At 36.6% G+C, this 14,630-nt stretch overlaps 1 pseudogene; it reads right to left on the bottom strand.

Annotated features, from left to right (window-relative positions):
* The window catches only part of LOC102145674 (UDP-glucuronosyltransferase 2B10-like), an 87,630-nt pseudogene that overhangs the window by 42,815 nt on the left and 30,185 nt on the right, over positions 1–14,630 (bottom strand).

The raw sequence follows: 14,630 nt of genomic DNA, 5'->3' as shown, positions 1-14,630 counted from the left end.
TATATTTCTTTTATATTGGTCCAACCTGTTTTATGGTACAATCTGTTATAAAAGCATTCCTTTAGGTGATACCTTTCTTACATAAAAACATTATTGATAGTAGTTATAAATGCTGAATTGATGGTAGCTGGACTGGGTAGACATTTTGCACGTTGTATCTTCAGAGTATAAATAAACCAATTGTTAAAAATTTAATTTACTAAAATTAAAATTTTTGTGCTTCAAAAACCATCATCAAAAAAGTAAAATGTTAGCACACCAAGATGAAACAAAATATTTGAAAATTATATATCTAACATAATATTCATGATATATAATTAGTTCTTAAAACTCAATAATAAGACAAGTTGCAAAGTTTAAAAATGTTTCAAGGATTGGAATAGACATTTTTCCAAAGAAGGTATATGGTCAGTAAGCACATATAACAATGCTCCACATTTTTAGCTGTAATGAAAATCCAATAGAAAACCACAATGAGAGATCATTTCACTCCCACTAAGAAGGCTACAGCAAAAAGATAATAATACGTGTTGGCAACAGTGTGGAGGAATTTGAACCCTCTTGCATTGTTGGTAGTAATGACAAATGGAACAAGTACTTTGGAAAACAGTTTAGCAGCTCTTCATAAAAATATAGTTCCCACAAGAGCCAGGAATTCCACTTATAGTATCAATCCCAAAGAAAAACATATTTATGCAAAAACATGTGTAGCAATGTTCCTAGTAGCCACAACTGAACACAATCAAAAGGTCAATGAACTAAGTGAACAAAGAAAATATGGCATATCCATACCATAAAATATTATACTGCTTCAAAAAGAAATGAAGTATTAATACACATTGCAACATGAATGAATCTAAAAGCTATTTAAAAAAAAATTATGCTCAGTGAAAGAAGTCACTTTCACAACACCCTAAATTGTATCATTCCAGATGGCTTCATGACTCATAAGCATTCTAAATATAATGGGATTTTACACCTTAAATACATGGGTTTTAAGTCATGAAAATTACATGTAATTATCAAGCTTGTTACAATAATGAAAACAATAAAAATGAATTTTTCATGAAGAAAATAGTTATACTTTTAGACATTTTCAATATTTAATTAAAATATTTTACCATATTTCTTTAAGTTTATCCTTCCTTTCTACTGCAGATTGATCATGTAATTTTTTTTTAAAAACCTGCCTTTTTTATATTAGCTATACTACTTAAAATTATTTTTATATAGAACATTGCTTCACTATTGGATACCTATTACATGTATGGAGTTCAAAACACAATTTTTAAATAACTGTTCAAAAATAAAAGATGATTTCAGGTTGGTTACATCATGTAAATTCTTTCAAAATTAGACTCTTAAAAAAAGGATGAAACTCATACTTACTATTGAATAGATAAGCTATCTAAAAATACCACCTAGTACAAAAATATTGTTACACTCACAAAGGGTCATTAATTACTGTATTCAGTGCATTGAGCGAGTCTGTACTTGACACTGTGTTGAAGTCCAATCTAATAGCTGCTTCCTTGGCCTTCATTTATGTAATGTTATCAGGCTAATCCTCATACAATGCAATGCCCACCGTAGGGATCCCATGGTAGATCACCTCGTGATGCCATTGGATCCACCATGAGTTATAAAAGTCCTGGTTTTTGGATGACCTAGGATCGGATAAATTTTAGCAATATTACGCATAGGAATAAAATGAGGAAAGAACAACTAAACGCTCAAGTGACAGTGTTTTCTAGCTAAAACGTGGAACTAAACTAAATTGTGTTTCAGACTTCAGAGGAAGGTGTGCCTACTTCTGCTGGAGCTGTAAGTGAAAGCTATATGGTGTGTGTGAATTCAGAATGAAAAAAAATTAAACAAGATTACCAGTTGTACTAAAGAAAAAGTGCAATCTAAATAAAATGTGCAAAAAAAAAAAAAAAAAGAAGAAGAAGCAAAGAAAAGAGATGAACATGTAAGAATGTGTTCTTCTAAGTGCAGTCACAGAGTGTGATATGTGAGATGTGCAAGGCAGCAGGTAGTGGGGTGGTGGTGGTGCTAGGATTGAGGAAGGACATGTCACACTTCATCATGAAATATGTCATCACATTATGATTAAGATTAGGAATTTAATCCTACAGAAAATTCAGAGTCCCTGGTGATAGCTGAAGAGCTGTTATTTTTAGTGACATATGAAATAACCCTGCATAAAAAGAAAGAACAGGTGTAAAGTTATAGAAATAGGAGACAAAGAGACAATCTATGAAGTTGTAAAAAATTCGGTGAGACGTAATAACACCTGAAATAAAAATACTCTGATTCTGACCATAAAGAATGTGAATGTATATCATAAAATGCCGACAATTATATCTTATTATTTTCCCCATAGGAAAGGAAAATAAATATAAAGAAGTTTCATTTTATTTTTAAGGTTTTCCATAATACATTTTCAATAAGCTTATTTCATGATTAGTTATTAATACTCCAATGGGCTGTTACTAATATATTCAGTATTTGTACTCCAGAGTCATGCCAAGAAGGTCATTCTAGGGTATCCACTTGTACACCCGAGTACTGAGTCCTAAGGCATGTGGTCTATTCCCATCAAATCTCCACAGAACCTGCTACAGTAAAGAAAATATCTTATTCCATGAGTAGAACTCCAAAATTATAGAATGTTAGAACACTAAAGAGATTAAGAATGAGATCAGGAGATGCTGGGTAATAAAACTACTCAAAGACTGATGTAAACAGGATGCCAACACTTCATTTTCTTAACTTCTATAATTAGTTAAATATGTAAGGAAATCAGGATTTTCCAAATAATAGCTTAGAAAAATGAGATTATAAATGAAAAGTTCAAGTATTTAAAAAAATTGTTACGCTTTTCAAAAGAAGACCTATGTGTGGCCAACCATCATATGAAAAAAGCTTAATATCACTGCTCATTGGAGAAATGCAAATCAAAATCACAATAGATACTATTTTGCACCAGTCATAATGGCTATTATAAACTCAAAAGGTAGTACATGCTAGTGACATTTGTGTAGAAAAAGGAATGATTATACTCTGTTAGTGGGAGTGTAAGTTGGTTCAACCATTGTGGAAGACAGTGTGGCACTTCCACTTCCTCAAAAACCTGGAGGCTAAAATACAATTCAACTCACCAATCTCATTGGTGGGCATATAAGCAAAGGATGAAGAATGATTCCCTTATAAAGGCACATACACATGTTTATTAATAGCAGTAGTATTCAAAATAGTAAAGATATTGAACCAACCTTAATGTCCATCAATGATTGACTGAATAAAGAAAATGGAATAGAGTACATATACATCATGGAATATTATGCAGCCATAAAAAAACAAGACTTTGTATTTTACAGGGACATATATGGAGCTGGAAGCTGTTATCTTTAGCAAAGTAGCATAGAAACAGAAATCCAAATATCACATGTTCTCACCTTGAAGTGTAAGCTAAAAGATGAGAACACATGGAAACATAGTGGGGAACAACATACACTGGGGTGTATTGGAGGGTGGAGGGCAGGAGGAGAGAGAAGATCAGGTAAAATAACTAATGGGTACTGATCTTAATGTCTGGATGATTAAACAATCTGTAAAACAAACCCCCATGACACAAATTTATCTATGTAAGAAACCTACACCTATATGCCTAAACTTAAAATGAAAGTTAAAAAATAAAATAAATTTAATTCTAAACATATAAAAATTCTAAAAAATTATATGTATGAAAAATATTTAAATAGTCTTTATAATTCTAGTGAGAATAAGTAGTAACAATTTAGTAGAGACCTATATGTTTATTTTTTATGTGTTTTATACTAGTTTTCATCTTCCACATTAAATATTAATTTATTCATTTTTTAGTAACAGAGGAAGTAGTTCATGTAATTCTGCTTGTCTATAAGTTATTATATTAGAGTTTGGTGTTCTTTGATGGACAAAAAAGCAAGTTGATAAAATAAACTAATTGTAAGAAATAAATCAATGCTACAAAGGGTGCATGTCTAACTTCTTTCAAATTACAAATTATCAAGCACTACTTCAAGGAGAAATTTCAAGGGACAATTTCTGAGACAAATTTAGAGCATTATCAGTATTGCTAATTTTGGTTGTTTTTTCAGCATTCAAATGAGGAACATTTTGGTATCAAATAAAAATAGATCTGTTGAATAAATTCAAAATTGTGTTTTTCTGAATTTGGCAACTGATTCTTAACACTTAGACAATGTGCTACAAAGCTTTGACAACAGTGATGAATATGTTCTACTATAGCCAAGACATTTTTATGTTTGAGTTATTAGTTATGGAACTCCCAAGCAATCCTCATAAACTGAACAATAATTTATAGTGTTTAACTTTTACTTGTTATATCAGTATTAAAATAACTGAGTTTTCAGCAAAAAACGTTAGTATAGGTCATTACAAGAAGACTATCAGATAGGGAACTAAAAAGTAATTGACAAATACACGAATGTCACCATTTTATTCTATACAGAAGAAAACATGTTTCCTACTATGTTCTATGGAGGGAGCATCTGAACCTGTTCCCCCACCTGGCTTCCTTCTGTTTGACTCCTTCCTATATTTCCTTCTGCAGCCTCTATTGGGAGGAGTTGTTAATCTGATAGTTAGTGCTGACTCCTTGTGGGACTATATTTTATACAGCACAGCATCCACCTTCAGGTCAGGATCTATCTCCATCCTTTCTCATTCATCTTCCTGCTTCAGACACTGGCTGGGCCCAGTCCAGCAAGGAAGGCTGCTTTTACTCTTTCTCTAAATCTACCTGTCTGGTGGGAACTTGGACTAAGTCTGTCAGCCTAGGCCATTCTTTCTCTGAATAGTACCCTGAACATCACTTAGATAGGCCTATTCCAAAATGTGTAGAGGCAGTATATGAGGCTGGATTACATGCCAAGCCTAAACTGCATGATGCATGTTAGACATTTTGAAATAACTGCTATCGTTATTGTGCTAGTGAAGTTGCCCATTAAAATGTAACTTCTTCTGATAACATCTGTAGTGTGTTCAACACACTCAGAAATCCCTAAACATAAGTATCAAATGACAGGCAAATAATTTGGTGATATCTCTTATGCGATCCCAATATCATGATAATATCAAAACTTTACCTACACGTCTTAATATATTTATTCCTGATCACAATATTAGTGCCACATTTATTATCCATGAGTATACCCTTTGTATTATTTTCGCCTCTGCCATGTATATTTCTGATTTTTTTTTTTTTTTTTTTCTTTTTTGAGGCAGAGTCTCGCTCAGTCACCCGGGCTAGAGTGCAGTGGCACGACCTTGGCTCACTGCAAGCTCTGCCTCCCGGGTTCATGCCATTCTCCTGCTCAGCCTCCTGAGTAGTTGGGACTACAGGAGTCCCTCACTAGGCCCGGCAAATTTTTTGTGTATTTTTAGTAGAGACGGGGTTTCACTATGTTGGCCAGGATGGTCTCAATTTCTTGACCTCGTGATCCGCCTGTTTCAGCCTCCTAGAGTTCTGGGATTACAGGTGTGAGCCACTGCGCCTGGCCTATATATTTTTTAAATTTATTTTTTATTATTATTATACTTTAAGTTCTAGGGTAGATGTGCATAACGTACCGGTTTGTTACATATGTATACTTGTGCCATGTTGGTGTGCTGCACCCATCAATGCATCAGCACCCATCAACTCATCATTTACATCAGGTAGAACTCCCAATGCAATCCCTCCCCACTACTTCCTCCCCATGATAGGCCCCAGTGTGTGATGTTCCCCTTCCCAAGTCCAAGTGATCTCATTGTTCAGTTCCCACCTATGAGTGAGAACATGCAGTGTTTGGTTTTCTGTTCTTGTGATAGTTTGCTAAGAATGATGGTTTCCAGCTGCATCCATGTCCCTACAAAGGACACAAACTCATCCTTTTTTATGGCTGCATAGTATTCCAAGGTGTATATGTGCCACATTTTCTTAATCCAGTCTGTCACTGATGGACATTTGGGTAGATTCCAAGTCTTTGCTATTGTGAATAGTGACCGCAACAAACATACGTGTGCATGTGTCTTTATAGCACCATGATTTATAATCCTTTGGGTATATACCCAGTAATGGGATGGCTGGGTCATATGGTACATCTAGTTTTAGATCCTTGAGGAATCGCCATACTGTTTTCCATAATGGTTGAACTAGTTTACAATCCCACCAATAGTGTAAAAGCGTTCCTATTTTTCCACATCCTCTCCAGCACCTGTTGTTTCCTGACTTTTTAATGATTGCCATTCTAACTGGTGTGAGATGGTATCTCATTGTGGTTTTGATTTGCATTTCTCTGATGGCCAGTGATGAGGAGCATTTTTTCATGTGTCTGTTGGCTGTATGAATGTCTTCTTTTGAGAAATGTTTGTTCATATACTTTGCCCACTTTTTGATGGGGTTGTTTGTTTTTTTCTTGTAAATTTGTTTGAGTTATTTGTAGGTTCTGGATATTAGTCCTTTGTCAGATGAGTAGATTGCAAAAATCTTCTCCCATTCTGTAGGTTGCCTGTTCACTCTGATGGCAGTTTCTTTTCTGTGCAGAAGCACTTTAGTTTAATTAGATCCCATTTGTCAATTTTTGCTTTTGCTTCTGTTGCTTTTGGTGTTTTAGACATGAAGTCTTTGCCCATGCCTATGTCCTGAATGGTATTACCTAGGTTTTCCTCTAGGGTTTTTATGGTATTAGGTCTAACATTTAAGTCTCTAATCCATCTTGAATTAATTTTCGTATAAGGAGTAAGGAAAGGATGCAGTTTCAGCTTTCTACTTATGGCTAGCCAATTTTCCCAGCACCATTTATTAAATAGTGAATACTTTCCCCATTTCTTGTTTCTCTCAGGTTTGTCAAAGATCAGATGGCTGTAGATGTGTGGTATTATTTCTGAGGACTCTGTTCTGTTCCATTGTTCTATATCTCTGTTTTGGTACCAGTACCATGTTATTTTGGTTACTGTAGCCTTGTAGTATACTTTGAAGTCAGGTAGCGTGATGCCTCCAGCTTTGTTCTTTTGACTTAGGATTGTCTTGGAGATGCGGGCTCTTTTTTGGTTCCATATGAACTTTAAAGCAGTTTTTTCCAGTTCTGTGAAGAAACTCATTGGTAGCTTGATGGGGATGGCATTGAATCTATAAATAACCTTGGTCAGTATGGCCATTTTCACAATATTGATTCTTCCTATCCATGAGCATGGTATGTTCTTCCATTTGTTTGTGTCCTCTTTTATTTCACTGATCAGTGGTTTGTAGTTCTCCTTGAAGAGGTCCTTTACATCCCTTGTAAGTTGGATTCCTAGGTATTTTATTCTCTTTGAAGCAATTGTGAATGGAAGTTCATTCCTGATTTGGCTCTCTGTTTGTCTGTTACTGGTGTATAAGAATGCTTATGATTTTTGCCCATTAATTTTGTATCCTGAGATTTTGGGGCAGTTGCGTCTCAGCTTAAGGAGATTTTGGGCTGAGACAATGGGGTTTTCTAAATATACAATCATGTCATCTGCAAAGAGGGACAATTTGACTTCTTCTTTTCCTAACTGAATACCCTTGATTTCTTTCTCTTGCCTGATTGCTCTAGCCAGAACTTCCAACACTATGTTGAACAGGAGTGGAGAGAGAGGGCATCCCTGTCTTGTGCCAGTTTTCAAAGGGAATTTTTCCAGTTTTTGCCCATTCAGTATGATATTGGCTGTGGGTTTGTCATAAATAGCTCTTATTATTTTCAGGTACGTTCCATTAATACCAAATTTATTGAGCGTTTTTAGCTTGAAGGGCTGTTGAATTTTGTCAAAAGCCTTTTCTGCATCTATTGAGATAATCATGTGGTTCTTGTCTTTGGTTCTATTTTTATGCTGGATTATGTTTATTGATTTGTGAATGTTGAACCAGCCTTGCATCCCAGGGATGAAGCCCACTTGATCATGGTGGAAAAGCTTTTTGATGTGCTGCTGAATTCGGTTTTTTCAGTATTTTATTCAGGATTTTTGCATCGATGTTCATCAGGGATATTGGTCTACAATTCTCTTTTTTTGTTGTGTCTCTGCCAGGCTTTGGTATCAGGATGATGTTGGCCTCATAAAATGAGTTAGGGAGGATTCCCTCTTTTTCTATTGATTGGAATAGTTTCAGAAGGAATGGTACCAGCTCCTCCTTGTACCTCTAGTAGAATTCAGCTGTGAATCCATCTGATCCTGGACTTTTTTTGGTTGGTAGGCTATTAATTATTGCCTCAATTTCAGAGCCTGCTATTGGTCTATTCAGGGATTCAACTTCTTCCTGTTTTAGTCTTGGAAGAGTGTAAGTGTCCAGGAAATTATCCATTTCTTCTAGATTTTCTAGTTTATTTGCATAGAGGTGTTTATAGTATTCTCTGATGGTACTTTGTATTTCTGTGGGGTCCGTGGTGATATCCCCTTTATCATTTTTTATTGCATCTATTTGATTCTTCTCTCTTTTCTTCTTTATTAGTCTTGCTAGCGGTCTGTCAATTTTGTTGATCTTTTCAAAAAACCAACTCCTGGACTCATTGATTTTTTGGAGGGTTTTTTGTGTCTCTATCTCCTTCAGTTCTGCTCTGATCTTAGTTATTTCTTGCCTTCTGCTAGCTTTCGAATGTCTTTGCTCTTGCTTCTCTAGTTCTTTTAATTGTGATGTTAGGGTGTCAATTTTAGATCTTTCCTACTTTCTCTGTGGGCATTTAGTGCTATAAATTTCCCTCTACACACTGCTTTAAATGTGTCCCAGAGTGTCTGGTATGTTGTATCTTTGTTCTCATTGGTTTCAAAGAACATCTTTATTTCTGCCTTCATTTCGTTATGTATCCAGTAGTCATTCAGGAGCAGGTTGTTCAGTTTCCATATAGTTGAGTGATTTTGAATGAGTTTCTTAGTCCTGAGTTCTAGTTTGATTGCACTGTGGTCTGAGAGACAGTTTGTTATAATTTCTGTTCTTGTACATTTGCTGAGGAGTGCTTTACTTCCAATTATGTGGTCAATTTTGGAATAAGTGTGATGTGGTGCTGAGAAGAATGTATATTCTGTTGATTTGGGGTGGAGAGTTCTATAGATGTCTATTAGGTCTGCTTGCTGCAGAGATGAGTTCAATTCCTGGATATCCTTGTTAACTTTCTGTCTCGTTGATCTGTCTAATGTTGACAGTGGATTGTTGAAGTCTCCCATTATTATTGTATGGGAGTCTAAGTCTCTTTGTAAGTCTCTAAGGACTTGCTTTATGAATCTGGGTGCTCTATTTAGGATAGTTAGCTCTTCCTGTTGAATTGATCCCTTTACCATTATGTAATGGCCTTCTCTGTCTCTTTTGATCTTTGATGATTTAAAGTCTGTTTTATCCTACTAGTATTGCAACCACTGCTTTTTTTTGTTCTCCATTGGCTTGGTAGATCTTCCTCCATCCCTTTATTTCGAGCCTATGTATGTCTCTGCATGTGAGATGGGTCTCCTGAATACAGCAGACTGATGGGTCTTGACTCTTTATCCAGTTTGCCAGTCTGTGTCTTTTAATTGGAACATTTAGTCTGTTTACATTTAAAGTTAATATTGTTATGTGTGAACTTGATCCTGCCATTATGATATTAACTGGTTATTTTGCTCATTAGTTGATGCAGTTTCTTCCTAGCCTAAATGGTCTTTACATTTTGGCATGTGTTTGCAATGGCTGGTACCGGTTGTTCCTTTCCATGTTTAGTGCTTCCTTCATGGTCTCTTGTAAGGCAGGCCTAGTGGTGACAAAATCTCTCAGCATTTGCTTATCTGTAAAGGATTTTATTTCTCCTTCACTTATGAAACTTAGTTTGGGTGGATATGAAATTCTGGGTTTAAAATTCTTTTCTTTAAGAATGTTGAATATTGCAACCACTCTCTTCTGGCTTGTAGAGTTTCTGCCGAGAGATCTGCTGTTAGTCTGATGGGCTTCCCTTTGTGGGTAACCTGACCTTTCTCTCTGGCTGCCCTTAAGATCTTTTCCTTCATGTCAACTTTGGTGAATCTGGCAATTATGTGTCTTGGAGTTGCTCTTCTCGAGGAGTATCTTTGTGACGTTCTCTGTATTTCCTGTATTTGAATGTTGGCCTGCCCTTCTAGGTTGGGGAAGTTCTCCTGGATGATATCCTGAAGAGTGTTTTCCAACTTGGTTCCATTTTCCCCCTCACTTTCAGGCACCCCAATCAGACGTAGATTTGGTCTTTTTACATAATCCCATACTTCTTGCAGGCTTTGTTCATTTCTTTTTCTTCTTTTTTCTTTTGGTTCCTCTTCTCACTTAATTTCATTCATTTGATCCTCAATCGCTGATACTCTTCCAGTTGATCGACTCAGTTACTGAAGCTTGTGCATTTGTCACGTATTTCTCGTGTCATGGTTTTCATCTCTTTCATTTCTTTTATGATCTTCTCTGCATTAATTACTCTAGCTATCAATTCTTCCACTTTTTTTTTCAAAATTTTTAGTTTCTTTGCGCTGGGTACATAATTCCTCCTTTAGCTCTGAGAAGTTTGATGGACTGAAGCCTTCTTCTCTCATCCCGTCAAAGTCATTCTCCATCCAGCTTTGATCCGTTGCTGGCGATGAGCGGCGCTCCTTGCCGGGGGAGATGTGCTCTTATTTTTTGAATTTCCAACTTTTCTGCCCTGCTTTTTCCCCATCTTTGTGGTTTTATCTGCCTCTGGTCTTTGATGATGGTGACGTACTGATGGGGTTTTGGTGTAGGTGTCCTTCCTGTTTGATAGTTTTCCTTCTCACAATCAGTACCCTCAGCTGTAGGTCTGTTGGAGATTGCTTGAGGTCCACTCCAGACCCTGTTTGCCTGGGTATCAGCAGCAGAGGCTGCAGAAGATAGAATATTGCTGAACAGCGAGTGTACCTGTATGATTCTTGCTTTGGAAGCTTCCTCTCAGGGGTGTACTCCACCCTGTGAGGTGTGGGGTGTCAGACTTCCCCTAGTGGGGGATGTCTCCCAGTTAGGCTACTCAGGGGTCAGGGACCCACTTGAGCAGGCAGATCTCTTCTCAGATCTCAACCTCCTTGTTGGTAGATCCACTGCTCTCTTCAAAGCTGTCAGACAGAGTCATTTGCGTCTGCAGAGGTTTCTGCTGCTTTTGTTGTTGTTTAGCTGTGCCCTGTCCCCAGAGGTGGAGTCTACAGAGACAGGCAAGTTTCCTTGAGCTGCTGTGAGCTCCACCCAGTGCGAGCTTCCCAGCGGCTTTGTTTACCTACTTAAGCCTCAGCAATGGTGGGCGCCCCTCCCCCAGCCTCGCTGCTGCCTTGCTGGTAGATCACAGACTGCTGTGCTAGCAATGAGGTAGGTTCCGTGGGCTTAGGACCCTCCTGGCCAAGTGTGGGATATAATCTCCTGGTGTGCCCGTTTGCTTAAAGTGCAGTATTGGGGTGGGAGTTACCCGATTTTCCAGGTGTTGTGTGTCTCAGTTCCCCTGGCTGAGAAAAGGGATTCCCTTCCCCCTTGCGCTTCCCAGGTGAGGCAATGCCTCGCCCTGTTTCAGCTCTCGCTGGTCGAGCTGCAGCAGCTGACCAGCACTGATTGTCTGGCACTCCCTAGTGAGATGAACCCAGTACCTCAGTTGAAAATGCAGAAATCACCTGTCTTCTGTGTTACTTGCTCTGGGAGTTGGAGACTAGAGCTGTTCCTATTCGGCCATCTTGCTCCGCCCCCTATATTTTTGATTTTGAACTAATATCTGATAATTAGAGCTTTTCCAGAGCTACATTTCTAGTCAGGAAATTTCTATAATTGAATTATTTACAGACTTTCACAGCCTCTTTTAGTAGTTTTCCATACCAGTAAGGAACTTTATCTGTCCTTCTGTGGGATCTTGGCAATGGCTGATGCAGTTACATTGGTCCTTTCTTCTGTCATGTTAATGACCATTGACCCCAGAGAAAAGGCCACAACACCATTTTCTCCAGAACTCTGGATAAACTCTTCCATTTCCTCTGACAAAAGAATTTTTTCCATCACAGAAGAGTAACAGCACAGCAGGCACTACTGAAATAATTGGTACAAATTACTAAAGAGAGAAAATCAAGTATTATTAGGAATTATTGGAGGAAATTATGTATTTTAACTGACTGAATCACTCAGTTTCTTATCAAGAAGATGTGTAATATGAGACAGTGGGCCTCTACTAAGGGTATTTATGTAAATATGTGTGTGTGCATATGTGTGTGTGTGCGCGCGCACATAAGGGAGAAATGAAATGGAGCTATTACATAGTAGTCAGAAAGATAATGTTAGAAAATATTATACCCAGACTCTTCACTTATAATATTAGAGTTACTATTATAGGTTCTTGGAAAGTGACACTACTTGGCTTTAATTCTATATAGTCATCCTACTAAATCACTTATCTTTATTTCAGGCAGGTTTTCCACAGAATTGTTTTGGTTTGAAGCTATCAATGGTTTGCTTCCCTAACTATAAGCCCTGAGGATAAGTTACTCACATTTGGGATGATTTTATGTCTACATTTATCTTCCTCTATAATCCTTTACATTTCCTTAAATTTTGTCAGAGGTTTCCAGTCTTTTTTCAAAAAAGACAAAAAGTAACTGTTAAAAGTGGTGAAGAATCACTGACATTCTGGAGTCTGGTTGTGGTTTGAAATTTCTATGAATTAGTCCTGAAAGTCTCATTTATAATACAGAATTGTACAGTATATAGTTAGATGGTAGAATGATCATATTTTTCAGGTTATTGTTTAGGTGGAAGGACTTTACCCTGAAATCACACTGTTAAATTGATGGGTTATCTATAACTGCATGTGAGGAGCTCTCATCGTCACTTTGCTGTGTCTTGGAGGCGGCAGCACTTGCACCATAATGGGAGAGGCCCCCAGGGCTTTCTGCAGGGGAGATCTGTCACCTTCATGAGTAGCTCACTCACACTACACTTCCTGGTGAAGATGTGCTTGGCTAAAATTGATTGATATTTATTCTGATTTGTTTTCTCCAATCTATGCCAATATTTAAATTTATAAAGCTTCAGATTTAATCATTAGGGTAAAACTGTTTTTAACTGTTGTTTATGAAACAAAGAAAAAGATCCAAATATTGACTGTGAAGATCATATATTGCTGTATATTTTTTCAAATATGATTTTTAATCTTAAGACATCAATGTTAATGTGAGAGTCATTGTACCACTATTCCAGATGACACATGGGGCATCTAGGCATTCTGTGAGATTGCAGTTACCTGTTGCCACATTTAATGTAACACGTGCTCAGTGTTTACTCTCAGTGTCTTGATGCCCGGAACCTTCTTCATCCACCAGTGTTGAAGTAATCTAAACTCTATTTACTGATTCATCACTGATGTGGTCTGGTTGTTTCCCACTCTGTGACAACTTCACAAGAATATTACAAAATCAATGTAAGTAATTTAATAAAAGTAAGAAAAGTTTAAAAAAGAAAAGGAAATATTTCTAAAATTTCTATCTAGAGATATTATCAATGTAAAATATGTATGTTCTCATCATGGCTTTTATTCTATTTACACATGTACACACATGCCATTTATTTAGAAAGTTTTAACCTTATTGTGTATACATTTTCCTCCTACAAAAAACTTGTCATCTTGTTATATTTACCATTTTCTACCTCACTTTACTTGCATTTTGGCTCATAGTGTAATTGAATATTTGATTGATAAAATTATTGTAAAGCTATAGTATGCATATAGTATAAGTTTTTAAGCATTCCTTCATTTAAGATGTTAGATTACTTCCAATGTTAATTTATGAATATTTTCCATAAATATTGAATATGCACATCTTGACTTACTTTTTTTCTCAGTATGATTGCATGAGACTATATTATGAAACCAATGATCAAAGAAGAACTGGCACTAGCCCTATTGACACTATTCTAAAAGAAAGAGAAAGAGGTGGTCTTCTTTAATTCACTCTATGAAGCCAGTATCATGCTAATACCAAAAGCAGGGAAGGACATAACAACAAAAAGACTACAGACCAATATCCCTGATGAACATAGATGCAAAAATCTTCAACAAAATGCTAACAAGCCAAATCCAACAACATACCCAAAAGATAACCCACCATGATCAAGTGGGCTTTACATCAGAGAGGCAAGGATGGTTTAGCTTACGTAAATCAACATGTGTAATGTGCCACATAAACAAAATTTAAAACGAAAACAACATGATCATCTCAATAGAAACAGAAAAAGCATTTGACAAAATCCAGCATCCCTCTATGATTAAAACACTCAGAGAAATTGACATAGAAAAGACATAACTTAAAAAGGAAAAAGGTTGAAAACATTCCCCCTCAAAACTGGAACAAGACTTTTACCACTTCTCTTCAACATTGTACTGGAAGTCCCAGCCAGAGCAATTAGACAAGAGAAAGAAATAAAGGTCATCCAAATTGGTAAAGAGGAATTCAAACTATTGATGTTTGCTCGTGATACGATCATATATCTAGAAAACTTTAGAAAATGATCAGAAAAACTTATCGAACTGGTAAATGGATTCAGCAAAGTTTTAGGATATAAAAGCAATGTACACAAATCATTCGCTCTGCTATTTACCAAT

The sequence above is a fragment of the Macaca fascicularis genome, chromosome 5 (genome assembly GCF_037993035.2).
Source record: "Macaca fascicularis isolate 582-1 chromosome 5, T2T-MFA8v1.1".
Lineage (NCBI taxonomy): Eukaryota > Metazoa > Chordata > Mammalia > Primates > Cercopithecidae > Macaca > Macaca fascicularis.
The sequence above is the reverse complement of the archived record's forward strand: the minus strand, read 5'-3'. Positions and strand labels throughout refer to the sequence as shown.